The 12154-nt window shown below is 39.9% G+C and overlaps 1 protein-coding gene and 1 pseudogene across 1 annotated transcript in view; one reads left to right on the forward strand and one right to left on the reverse strand.

Moving 5' to 3' along the window:
- LOC131542155 (voltage-dependent T-type calcium channel subunit alpha-1I-like) overlaps window positions 1-12154 on the forward strand; it is a 145712-nt gene that overhangs the window by 47373 nt on the left and 86185 nt on the right. The gene's annotated exons all lie outside the window — the stretch shown is intronic.
- Window positions 3251-4445, reverse strand: LOC131542156 (ladderlectin-like; annotated as a pseudogene).

Genomic DNA, 12154 nt, shown 5'->3' on the forward strand with positions numbered 1-12154 from the left:
TGAGGAGGCTATGAATCCAAAATGTTTTTGCACACATGTGCAGAGTAAACCAGTTTTGTATTATTGCCTTCTTTGCAGTAAAACCAGCAAACAACATTCTCCTCTTTAAAAAATACAAAAACCTGTAGGCCTAATATTATTACAATTTAAAATAACAGTTTTGTATTTTAATATCCTTCAAAATATAATTTATTTCTGTGATGCTAAGCTGAATTTTAATCAGCCGTTAGGCCAGTCTTCAGTGCCACATGATCCTTCAGAAATCATTCAGAAATCAGTCTGATATCAGTCTGATATGCTGATTTATTAGGCTATCAATTTTGGAAACAGTTGGGCTGCTTAATATTTTTTGGAACCTGTGATACCTTTTTTCATGATTCTTTGATGAATAAAAATGTAAAAAGAAATATTTCCTAACATTATAAGGCTTTACTATCATTTTAACACATTCTTGCTGAATAAAAGTATTATTTTCTTAAAAAAAAAAAAATACTGATCCCAAATTTTTGAACAGCAGTGTATATCTTAACGTGTGTGAGGAGCATGCGCATTTAGTTTTTCGAGAAAAAACTTTGATACCTGCGGATTCACGCGACTCATACTGTGTGTTGTGTGTGTGGGAGAGAAGCACGCGCATTCAGCTCTTGAGGGAGTTGAATGTGTTCGTTGCACTTATTTCTTTGTGAATAAGTATGAATGGAACACGTTCGCCTTTTGTGTGAGTTGAACAGGCTCATAGCGATGAATTCGCTATAGTGGATTCTGTTCTCACTTGATTCTTGAGGGATTCTAGCGGCTCTCACGGAAGCTGAATGTATGCTGCGTGATGCGGTCGTGATGAAATTGACAGACTAATGTCCGTGATTCGAGTCCTGCTGTTGCTGAGACGCTAGCCGAACCGTTCGCGTGGTTTGTAGGCAGAGCATGGCAGTGACCTGACAGGATTTTTTTTTTCCTTTTCAGGAATTCCATGTTGTTTCTATTCTTTATACAAAATAGAAACGATGTAATATGAGTGGATGTGTGGAAATGTCTGAAAGACATCACCAACTACAAGAGACCATCCCCCGGGCCCCAGCACTGTGGAATATCAACAACTGGCAGACGATTTGTTATATTTTTTCTAGTTTTATTGCAGGTTTGAAAAAAGTCTCACACCCCACTCCCATTCTGACCTTCTCTCCATGGATCCATTAAAACCTCCAGCAACCCCCCTCTCCCCCTCCCCCCTCCTGCACTTCAGATCAGTGAAGACGATGTGCGCCAGGTCTTCAGGAAGCAGAAGAGAAAGAAAGCACCAGGACGAGATTGTGTTACACCAGCCTGCCTGAAATCTTTTGCTGACCAGCTGGCCCCCATCTTCACAGATCACTGGAGCTGTGCAAAGTCCCTTCCTGCTTTAAACGCTCTACCATCATCCCCATTCCAAAGAAAGACAAAATTACAGGACTAAATGACTGCAGACCTGTGGCTCTAACATCTGTGGTCATGAAGTCATTTGAAAGACTGGTACTGGCCCGCTTGAAGGACATCACTGGACTCTTACTGGACCCCCTGCAGTTTTCAGTGCTTACCAAGCAAACCGGTCGGTGGATGATGCAGTCAACATGGGACTGCATTATATCCTGCAACATTTGGACAAACCAGGGACTTATGTAAGGATCCTGTTTGTGGACTTCAGCTCGGCCTTCAGCACCATCATCCCAAACCTCCTCCTGTCCAAATTAACTCGGCTCTCTGTGCCCACCTCCATGTGTCAGTGGATCAACAGCTTCCTGACAGACAGGCAGCAGTTAGTAAATCTGGGAAAATTCTCATCCAGCACCTGTATGATCAGCACTGGCGCCCCCCCCCCAGGGTTGTGTGCCCTCCCCACTGCTCTTCTCCCTGTACAGCAACGACTGCACCTCTAAAGACCCCTCTGTCAAGCTCCTGAAGTTCGCAGATGACACCACACCTATCGGCCTCATTCAGGACGATGACGAGTCTGCTTACAGACAGGAGGTTAAAGAGCTGGCTGGCTGTCTGGTGCAATCACAACAAACTGGAGCTCAACACGCTCAAAACAGTGGAGATGATTGTGGACTTCAGGAGAAACCCCCCTGCTCTCCCCCCACTCACCATCATGAACAGCACTGTGGCTGCAGTAGAGTCATTCAGGTTCCTGGGCACCAACATCTCTCAGGACCTGAAGTGGGACAATCACATTGACTCCATTGTTAAAAAGGCCCAGCAGAGGTTGTACTTCCTTTGCCAGATGAGGAAGTTCAACCTGCCACAGGAGCTGCTGAAACAGTTCAACTCTGCAGTCATTGAATCCGTCCTCCACTTCTATAACTGTCTGGTTCAGCTCAGCTACCAAAACTGACCTCAGAAGACTACAGAGGATAGTCCGGACTGCTGAGCGAATCACTGGTACAATGCTCCCCACGCTTCAAGAACTGTACTCATCCAGAGTGAGCAAAAGGGCTGGCAAAATCATTCTGGACCCTTCACACCTCCTCTTTGAACTGTCGCCATCTGGTCGGCGCTACAGAGCATTGAGTACCAGAACGGCCAGTCACAGGACAGTTTCTTCCCTCAGACAATCCATCTCATGAACACTTAACCTGACAATAAACGTGTAACAACACTATTTATACGTTTAACACACATATTTACATTAACCTGAATTTGTACATAACACCTGTACGTGCAAATATCATATATTGTCTATTTTGTTATTCTTATTCTATTATTTGTGTCTTGCCGCTGTCATTCTGCTTGTGGAAGCGTCTGTCACCAAAACAAATTCATCGTATGTGTAAACATACCTGGCAATAACATGCTTTCGGATTCTGAAACAGTTTAAGTTGAAAAACCATTTCTTTAAATTGCTTCTATGTAAACCGTTCTCATTATGTAAAGACTATTGCCGTTGCAGATAAAGGCTGATGATCAGTAATTACAAATGAATCGATACTCAAAGTAATTTTAGTAGTGTTGTTCTAATATTTAATGCAATTTGTCACATTCTTTTTACGCTGCATTCTCAAGCTATGATAACAGCATATTTAGTGTTTTGTTATTAAACAAACGCCGCTTTTATCTATGCCTGAGAATTGCACTACAGTTGCAAAATACTAATTTTCTTTTTGCATCTACAGTATAGCAAGACAAACATCCCTTAATGCCTAACGCCATTCTACAAACCATATTCTCATAACAATATTACACATTTTGATTAAACACCACAACACACAAGGTTTGCTTTAATGCTTTTATTGATGAGGAGTGTTTCAGTATTGAGAAGAGATTAAGGTTGAGAACGTTTTGTAAAGTTCAGAAACTTTAAATGTAGTACAATCAAAGTAACTGGAGCAGGATGACTGCGTATAATCTCACAAGTCTTTAGCACAAACATAGCCCACTGAGGCAGAACAGCCAGCATCATTCCAGCAACGGTCAGCTGTAGGGTGGAAAAATGAAATGTTATTCTGATCATTACAGTAGTGTTAGAAAATGAGCCAATTTATATTACCATTTGTTGTGAAGTTTTAGGATGGTAAATATTTGAAAAAAAAAAAAAAAAAAAAACCCACACACACACCACTGCATTCTTACAGGTCCAGCTGATCTCTCCACAGTTCTCGACATTAATATTGTTAGGTTCATCAGCGCACCAGTTGGCGTAGTCATATGCAGTTCCATCACTCCACAACCACCCTCCTTCCTAAAGGAAAGACAGTGATTAAAAGTGCTCTTCTGTACTCAGACTCCATAAAGAAGGTCATTTAGTTTGGCTTTGAAGGTAAACCATCTTCATTAGAAACGCGGTCTCGACAAACAAAAATCTCTTTAGGCCACACAACTTAACTTGTACACCATCATGAACACCAAGCCAACATCGTTTAGAAGGTGGCACCAGACTCAACAGAAAATCGTTTTCTAGTTCACTGTGTACAGATGCGAGATTTGCATGCCGATCTATACAGTTTCTCTAAAGAGAGATTTAAAAAAAACCCACACACAGTCTTTAGCACAATAATGTCACTTACATTTTTAACAAATAATATTACTTAAAATAATAAAACTACCTTGTTGTAACTAACACTTTACCTCTGCTGTGATCCAGTTAGCCTGAGAGAAGAACTTGTAGCATCGGACTCCAAAGTTTTTCCATCCATTGTGGCATTTTTCACCTATAACAACTGTATCCAGTAGGCCTACATATGTTAGTCTTGTAATATTCACATTATTACTCATTATGCAAATACTAGTCAATAAGATACTATATATGCCTCACTATCCCTCTCCATAAAGCTACAAAATGCCAAAGGTTTGGCAGAACAAATTTTTAAAGTGGAATAATGAGGGTTTATGCAAATAAATGTTGTTTTGTTCACCTTCTGCATTTCCCGTGGAAAACACAATAAAAGCAGCAACAGACTTCCCAGCATCGCCATGAACTTGAAAATTAATAAACAGAAAAAGTGAATTGTCTGCACTCATATACTGAGCACATTGTATTCACAATGTATTTTAAAGACAAAGTTATTCAGTGGGTCTTTGTGCCAAAAGTCACCTTGGTTTTCAGATCATTGCCTTCAGAATTTCAGAGAAAGATTTTGTGGAGTTTCAGAAAGAGCTCTGCTTTTATGCTTTATTGAAATCAAGCGTGTATAAGTCCTTTGACCTAGTTTTCGTTAGTTGCCCTGATTACGTCATTCAGTTCACCTGTGTTCAATTTATCAAGTCATTAGGCCCTCGTTTGCATTAGTATTTATACTCCTTGTTCTGGTCTGGGACCTGTTCTTTGTACCTTGCTTAATACATCTGAGATGATTTGAACGATTCCAGATCTTCTAATTGTGATAAGTGATATCTGCCTAATTTGGTTCTTCAAACGAATTTGCGGATTTGATTAAAATATCTGGAATAAATTGTTTAAGATTACTACGCGTTCTTGTGTTCCCCGAAAAGGGCAGATGTATTGATACTCGAAACCATGATCAGCAATGCAGTGATTGGCTGGCGACAAGACAGCAACGTAATGACATCATATAATTAAAAAAGACACCTGACGAGAAACTTGTCAAACTTCTGGACTTTTATAAGGAAACAGCCAAGCGAACAAAAATACATAAATGGTATAATAGATAAATGAAATGTGCACCGTTTTTATTTATTTTATTTTTTTCATGATTCCCAATTATTTATTTTCACGATTTCTAGTATTCGTACAGGCTTTACATTTTTATTTCAATGTTGTAATTAGCAATTCATTTAATTTTATCTTTGGAGCAGATTTGTTATGTGACCGCATTAATTAAAGTTTCTTAAGGCTCAAGATCATGTTATCTGCATCTCATGCGCTCCATCAAGCCACTCCCATAATCGCTGTCATCACTCAAATTAATGCACAACTCTACATTATCTGTATAGCATGTGTGTAAGACTCCAATACAATTATAAAGTAATTATTTTATCATGAATAAATATTTCAATGAGTAAAACTGGCTCTGTCTATAGTACTATATAGACTACACAATATTATATTTTTAAATTATTATTATTTTTTTTGTGATAAATTTTTCATTGTTTTTCGATTAACAAAATAACATCCATTCAAACAAACAACAACAGTGAGGGGGGAACAACAGACATATCAATAATTTTACAATCTGAAAAACCTTCATATGGTCATTCCTTTATATAGTCCAAAATGTTGGAAGAAAAACATTGCCATGCATCAATGGTACTAGGTTTAGCCTTGTTAATTTGTGCTGTTGTGCATTTACAAGTCACTATTTTAAGGAGGCTATGAATCCAAAATGTTTTTGCACACATGTGCAGAGTAAACCAGTTTTGTATTATTGCCTTCTTTGCAGTAAAACCAGCAAACAACATTCTCTTCTTTAATGAACGTATACAGAAGTTTGAATCGTCACTGAGAAGACATAAACCTGGATTAGACACATAATCAATTTGTAGTAAAAAGGACAAAACAGAATTCACATGATTCCATAGATTGACAACAATTGGACATTCCCAAAACATGTGGAGAAAAGTACCTGCTGATAGAGTGTTACAGATATGACAGGTATAGGTTGATTGCAGTTTAATTTTAAACCTCTCTGGATGACTTTGAAATGGATAAAACGATGAGCCAAGTGTTTAGAAGTTAAGATTAGATTAGACCACACCCTCTCCCAGTCGACAGATAAATCAAAACCTGTTAATTTACGATTCCAGATAGATTTAATAGAACGAGACTTTGCAGTGAGACCATTAAGTTTACTATATATTAAACGGGGTTCCCACGGGTCCTTGAAATCCTTGAAAGTTTGTGAATCTGATAAAAAATTTTCAAGGCCCTGGAAAGTTTTTGAAAATAAACAAACATAGATACAGGTCCTTGAAAATTCCATATTATTCCCTCCGGTCCGCTAATGTGTTATTTCGCCAACACTTTGTGGCATATGCATACTAGCTTGCTTGATTTATGTTAGTTATGCACATTTATGCGTTACGTTAAGTGTTTCCTATGTGAGGTACTTTGTGTTGTTTGTTGCCATGACGTTCACACGCACACGAAACTACTAAGATGGTACCTCAACGTTTCACAGACACACCGTGAAACATTGCAAAAATAGGCTGAAACCGCTGAAATGTGATGCCTGGAAAATGCAAGTTTCAAGATATTTGGCTCACCAAAGAAGATTACAAAGAATGGCTTGAAATTAGAGATGGACTGATAAATATGTAATCTATCCTAGAGAAAGTCTTATGTCTATTAGAAAAAAAGAAAAAAGTTAAGTTCTTATATGTAGTATTCTGGATTCTCCAAAGATCGATTGCATTAAGTTCAGTGATAAATTTATTGAATAACTTAGAGGATGGGTTAGCTGTAGTATCAGGGTGAGATTTATCCAGTGCAGGATTTAAAACAGCATTAAAATCACCACCCATCACTAAAGGAATATCAATCTGCTCAAGTAATATTTTGGAAATATTTGTGAAAAATGCACTGTCTGCCTCATTCGGGCAGTAAATGGAGACCAGTGCTAACCTGTCATTATGTATTTTACAGCGTATAAAAACAAATCTACCTTCATCATCATTCCCGGTATGTTCAATAGTTAAATGTAACTTCCTATCGACTAAGATAAGCACCCCCTTAGTTTTATTAGGAGCACAAGAGAAGGCTGCCAGTTTGTAATACTTATTTTGAAAACGTGCCACATCACATTGTTTTTAAATGAGACTCTTGTATCAGGGCAAATCGATTTACGGTGCAAATATTCTGATATCCGGGTACGCTTAATAGGAGAATTTAGGCCATTCACATTCAATGATAAGATATTCAGAACATGCATTGTGTGCGCGCAATGCCAAGATTCTGTCTAAGTGAAGAGAAACAAAAGCAATGCCATACTGCCAGTGACATGTAAACATTAGTATGTATCCTGGATACCAGTCCACCTTGATGCATAGTCCTATTAAAAGAAAAGCAAAATAAATAAAAGTATTGATGTCTGTTCAAGGGCACAGAAAAAAACAAGAACAAGGAACGACAAACAACTGTGTATAAAAACCAAAGCAGACCGCACATTACCGAGAGTGTAGGTCTGCACACACAACAGAAACCAATGTTGATGCGTGACCAGTCCAATTCAACGTAAGACATGTCCCCAAAAGGCCCACTGAGCCAAAAGTGTAGTGATTGAACCTGCTCTCCATCAGCCAGAAGAATAAAAATAATAATAAATAAATAAAAATAAAAATAAAAATAAAAATAAAAATAAAAATAAAAATAAAAATAAAAATAAAGAAAATAAATCATCGTTATTTACCAATCAGTGGACGAACATACAGGGCAGGGGCAAGATTCCAAAAGAAATTAACAAGTGTCCATGGCCACCTTGTTATTGTCCTCTTCAGGGCAGTTAGGATCATCGTTAATTTTCCCTTGTTGAGCTGAGAGGATGGAGACGGTAGCCGACGCCTTCCCACTGCTTTGTAGCACTGCAGAATACGTCTTCAGTGACAGTGAAATAACAAAATTCTCCGCCTTTTGAGGAGAGTCGAACATCATCTGCTCACCTTTGTGCCGTAGTTTAATTACCGCTGGATAGATGAGGAAGGACTGGAGACCAAGTGCTGTCATCTTCTTCAAGACTGGATTAAAGCTCTTTCTCTTGGTAGTTGTGGCTGGACTAAAGTCGGGAAAAAATAGTAGCGTGACATTGTGAGTGAAGTGACATGTGGCGAGTATGGTGACCCATACTCGGAATTTGTGCTCTGCATTCAACCCATCCAAATGCACACACACAGCCCGGTCAATCTCGATGTCACGGCCTTTCAGGGAAGGGATCCACTTGGAAAGATTAGCTCTGAGGAAACCAGCTGCATCGGAGCCTTCCGCCCCCTCTGGCAACCCCACCAGTCGTACGTTATTTCTCCTGCTCCTATCTTCAGTGTCCGTCATTTTTTCGGTGAGTTTCTCCGGCTGATTTCTTAAGTTTGTGACTGTCCTCCTATCCTCACGTGCAGCTGCTTGAACGGAATCAACCCGGTCACGTGTCTGTTTCGCCGCGATAGCTAGCTTTTCAACTTCTGCTTTTAGTTCTTTTACAGAATCATTGTTCGTTTGTATATCCAAATGTAGATCACGGAGTGCTGGGGTCAGTACAGAGTTTATCGCTTCTCTTACAGTCGAAACCACTACCGAATTGAGAGTACTTTGTTGCTGTTTAAGTGCTAGCTTGATACCGTTAGCTATAGCAGTGTTGAGATCCTCTCTGGAGATGGTGGAATCTTTGAATTTTTTCTTTATTGGCGATTTTTCACTCTCTCTTTTCCGGCTGTCTTTGACTGCTGAGGTACTCATAGTGAGCTAAATAAAGAGTGGTTCAAAATTTACTGACAGGATACATACAATTTCTGACAAAGTGAGCAGAGCAAAGGACTATGCAAGCATTGCTGCTGAAGGGTCACATCATTTTCAATTTTATTTATTCTTTTTTTTTTTTCAAATTACTGTCCCTAGATTAGTAGAGTACTCTTCTACACTGAACAAAATTATAAACGCAACACTTTTTTGCCCCCATTTTTCATGAGCTGAACTCAAAGATCTGAGACTTTTTCTATGTACACAAAATGCCTATTTCTCTCAAATATTGTTCACAAATCTGTCTAAATCTGTTTTAGTGAGCACTTCTCCTTTGCCGAGATACTCCATCCACCTCACAGGTGTGGCATAACAAGATGCTGATTAGACAGCATGATTATTGCACAGGTGTGCCTTAGGCTGGCCACAATAAAAGGCCACTCTAAAATGTGCTGTTTTATCACACAGCACAATGCCACAGATGTCACAGGTTTTGAGGGAACATGCAATTGGCATGCTGACTGCAGGAATGTCCACCAGAGCTGTTGCCTGTGATTTGAATGTTCATTTCTCTACCATAAGCCGTCTCCAAAGGCGTTTCAGAGAATTTGGTAGTACATCCAACCGGCCTCACAACCGCAGACCACGTGTAACCACACCAGCCCAGGACCTCCACATCCAGCATCTTCACCTCCAAGATCGTCTGAGACCAGCCACCTGGACAGCTGCTGCAACAATCGGTTTGCATAACCAAAGAATTTCTGCACAAACTGTCAGAAACCGTCTCAGGGAAGCTCATCTGCATGCTCGTCGTCCTCATCGGGGTCTCGATCTGACTGCAGGTCGTTGTCGTAACCGACTTGAGTGGGCAAATGCTCACATTCGATGGCGTCTGGCACTTTGGAGAGGTGTTCTCTTCACGGATGAATCCCGGTTTTCACTGTACAGGGCAGATGGCAGACAGCGTGTATGGCGTCGTGTGGGTGAGCGGTTTGCTGATGTCAACATTGTGGATCGAGTGGCCCATGGTGGTGGTGGGGTTATGGTATGGGCAGGTGTATGCTATGGACAAAGAACACAGGTGCATTTTATTGATGGCATTTTGAATGCACAGAGATACCGTGACGAGATCCTGAGGCCCATTGTTGTGCTATTCACCCATGACCATCACCTCATGTTGCAGCATGATAATGCATGGCCCCATGTTGCAAGGATCTGTACACAATTCCTGGAAGCTGAAAACATCCCAGTTCTTGCATGGCCAGGATACTCACCGGCCATGTCACCCATTGAGTATGTTTGGGATGCTCAGGATCGGCGTATACGACAGCGTGTTCCAGTTCCTGCCAATATCCAGCAACTTCTACCTAACACTTTTCGGGAGGCAGACACACTCTGTCAGTTTAAATCTAGATTAAAGACCCATCTCTTTAGCCTGGCTTACACATAACACACTAATACGCTTATATTATTCAAATCCTTTAAAAGGATTGTTAGGCTGCATTAATTAGATCAACCGGAACCGGGAACACTCCCCATAACACACGATGTACTCGTTACATCGTAAGTAGAATGGCATCTACGCTAATATTTGTCTGTTTCTTTCCTATTCTGTTTCTCAGTCCGTATCCGATCAGATGGTGAATCAGCACCAAGAGATGATGTCTACAGCCCTGATCGTCAGCGGAGACCAGGACACCCAGATGAGCCCCAGAGACATATCCCCAGTGAAGACTTAGATTAAAATACAATAACTACTAACTACATAATACTACTATTGTTAGAAATTGCAACAAAATTAAAAATAGAAATATAAACTTTTGAAACTGCGGGTTTCGTCTGGCCAGAGGAGAACTGGCCCCCCGACTGAGCCTGGTTTCTCCCAAGGTTTTTTTCTCCATTCTGTCACAGAGGGAGTTTTGGTTCCTTGCCGCTGTCACCTCTGGCTTGCTCAGTTGGGGACACTTAATTTCTAGCAATTATCGCCGATTTGGTTGCACAGATACTATTTAAACTAAACTGAGCTAGACAATGACATCTCTGAATTCAATAATGAAATGCCTTTAACTGAAAATTGAGTGTTTAATCTTATCATTATACATTACTGACACTCTATCCTCCAATTTGATACTATTAAATGCTTTGACGCAATCTGTATTGTTAAAAGCGCTATATAAATGAAGGTGACTTGACTTGACTTGACTTTGCACAGCCATTGAAGAGGAGTGGATCAACATTCCACAGGCCACAATCAACAACCTGATCAACTGACCCCAATACAGTAAAACATTTTAGTGTGGCCTTTTATTGTGGCCAGCTTAAGGCACACCTGTGCAATAATCATGCTGTCTAATCAATATCTTGATATGCCACACCTGTGAGGTGGATGGAGTATCTCGGCAAAGGAGAAGTGCTCACTAACACAGATTTAGACAGATTTGTGAACAGTATTTGAGAGAAATAGGCCTTTTGTGTACATAGCAATAGCAGTGTCTGGGACAGATTTTAAGTATCAATTCTGCTTAAAAAGATTCAATCTAATCCTGTTTACATGAAATAAGCCTGCTCCCGAGCAGGTTTAAGCTTACGGACGTGTTGCTATGACAGCAACTCTGGGATGAGCGTCGAAGAACCAACCAATCCAAGATCAAGCGAAATCGTCAACAATCAAATCCAGCTAACTGAGTTAGCGAAGTACGAAGAACGGACCCTGTACTTCGCCGGTTATTATTATTGTTTGTGTCTATGTGTTGTGCTACCTAGCTCCTAGATTCCTTATGTTTTCTCTAGTGATGGAAAACCGAGGCTTTCATCAAATTGTGGTGAAAATCGGTTCATTACTTGAAGCTTTTAACACAATGCACATTAGCGACATCTGGTGGTCAGACATGTTTTCTCCAACATATCTAACAAATCATTGCGGAGCAGAGGATGGGTTCAAAAAGTTTTTAACTCGTGTCATGTGTAGTCTGGTCAACGGATTCATATATTGATCAATAATATAAAATATATGATCATAATAATTAATAGCTGACGACTTTGCAAAAATATTTTGAGTAAGCTGTTCGGGGTCTCTGAGACCCCAGCTATAGAACATGATTAAATGCAATAGAGGTGTGACATGCATTCAGTTTCTGTCTGGTGTTGAGGTTACAGATGACTCAAAACTATTCTACTGAATCCCAAATAAGTGTACACACACAGACACACACACACACAACCAAATCAATGTAAAATCAAACAAGGGTTATGCAAAGTGCCGATTTTTTCAAACCAGTTGTC

Source organism: Onychostoma macrolepis, chromosome 06, assembly GCF_012432095.1.
Source record: "Onychostoma macrolepis isolate SWU-2019 chromosome 06, ASM1243209v1, whole genome shotgun sequence".
Lineage (NCBI taxonomy): Eukaryota > Metazoa > Chordata > Actinopteri > Cypriniformes > Cyprinidae > Onychostoma > Onychostoma macrolepis.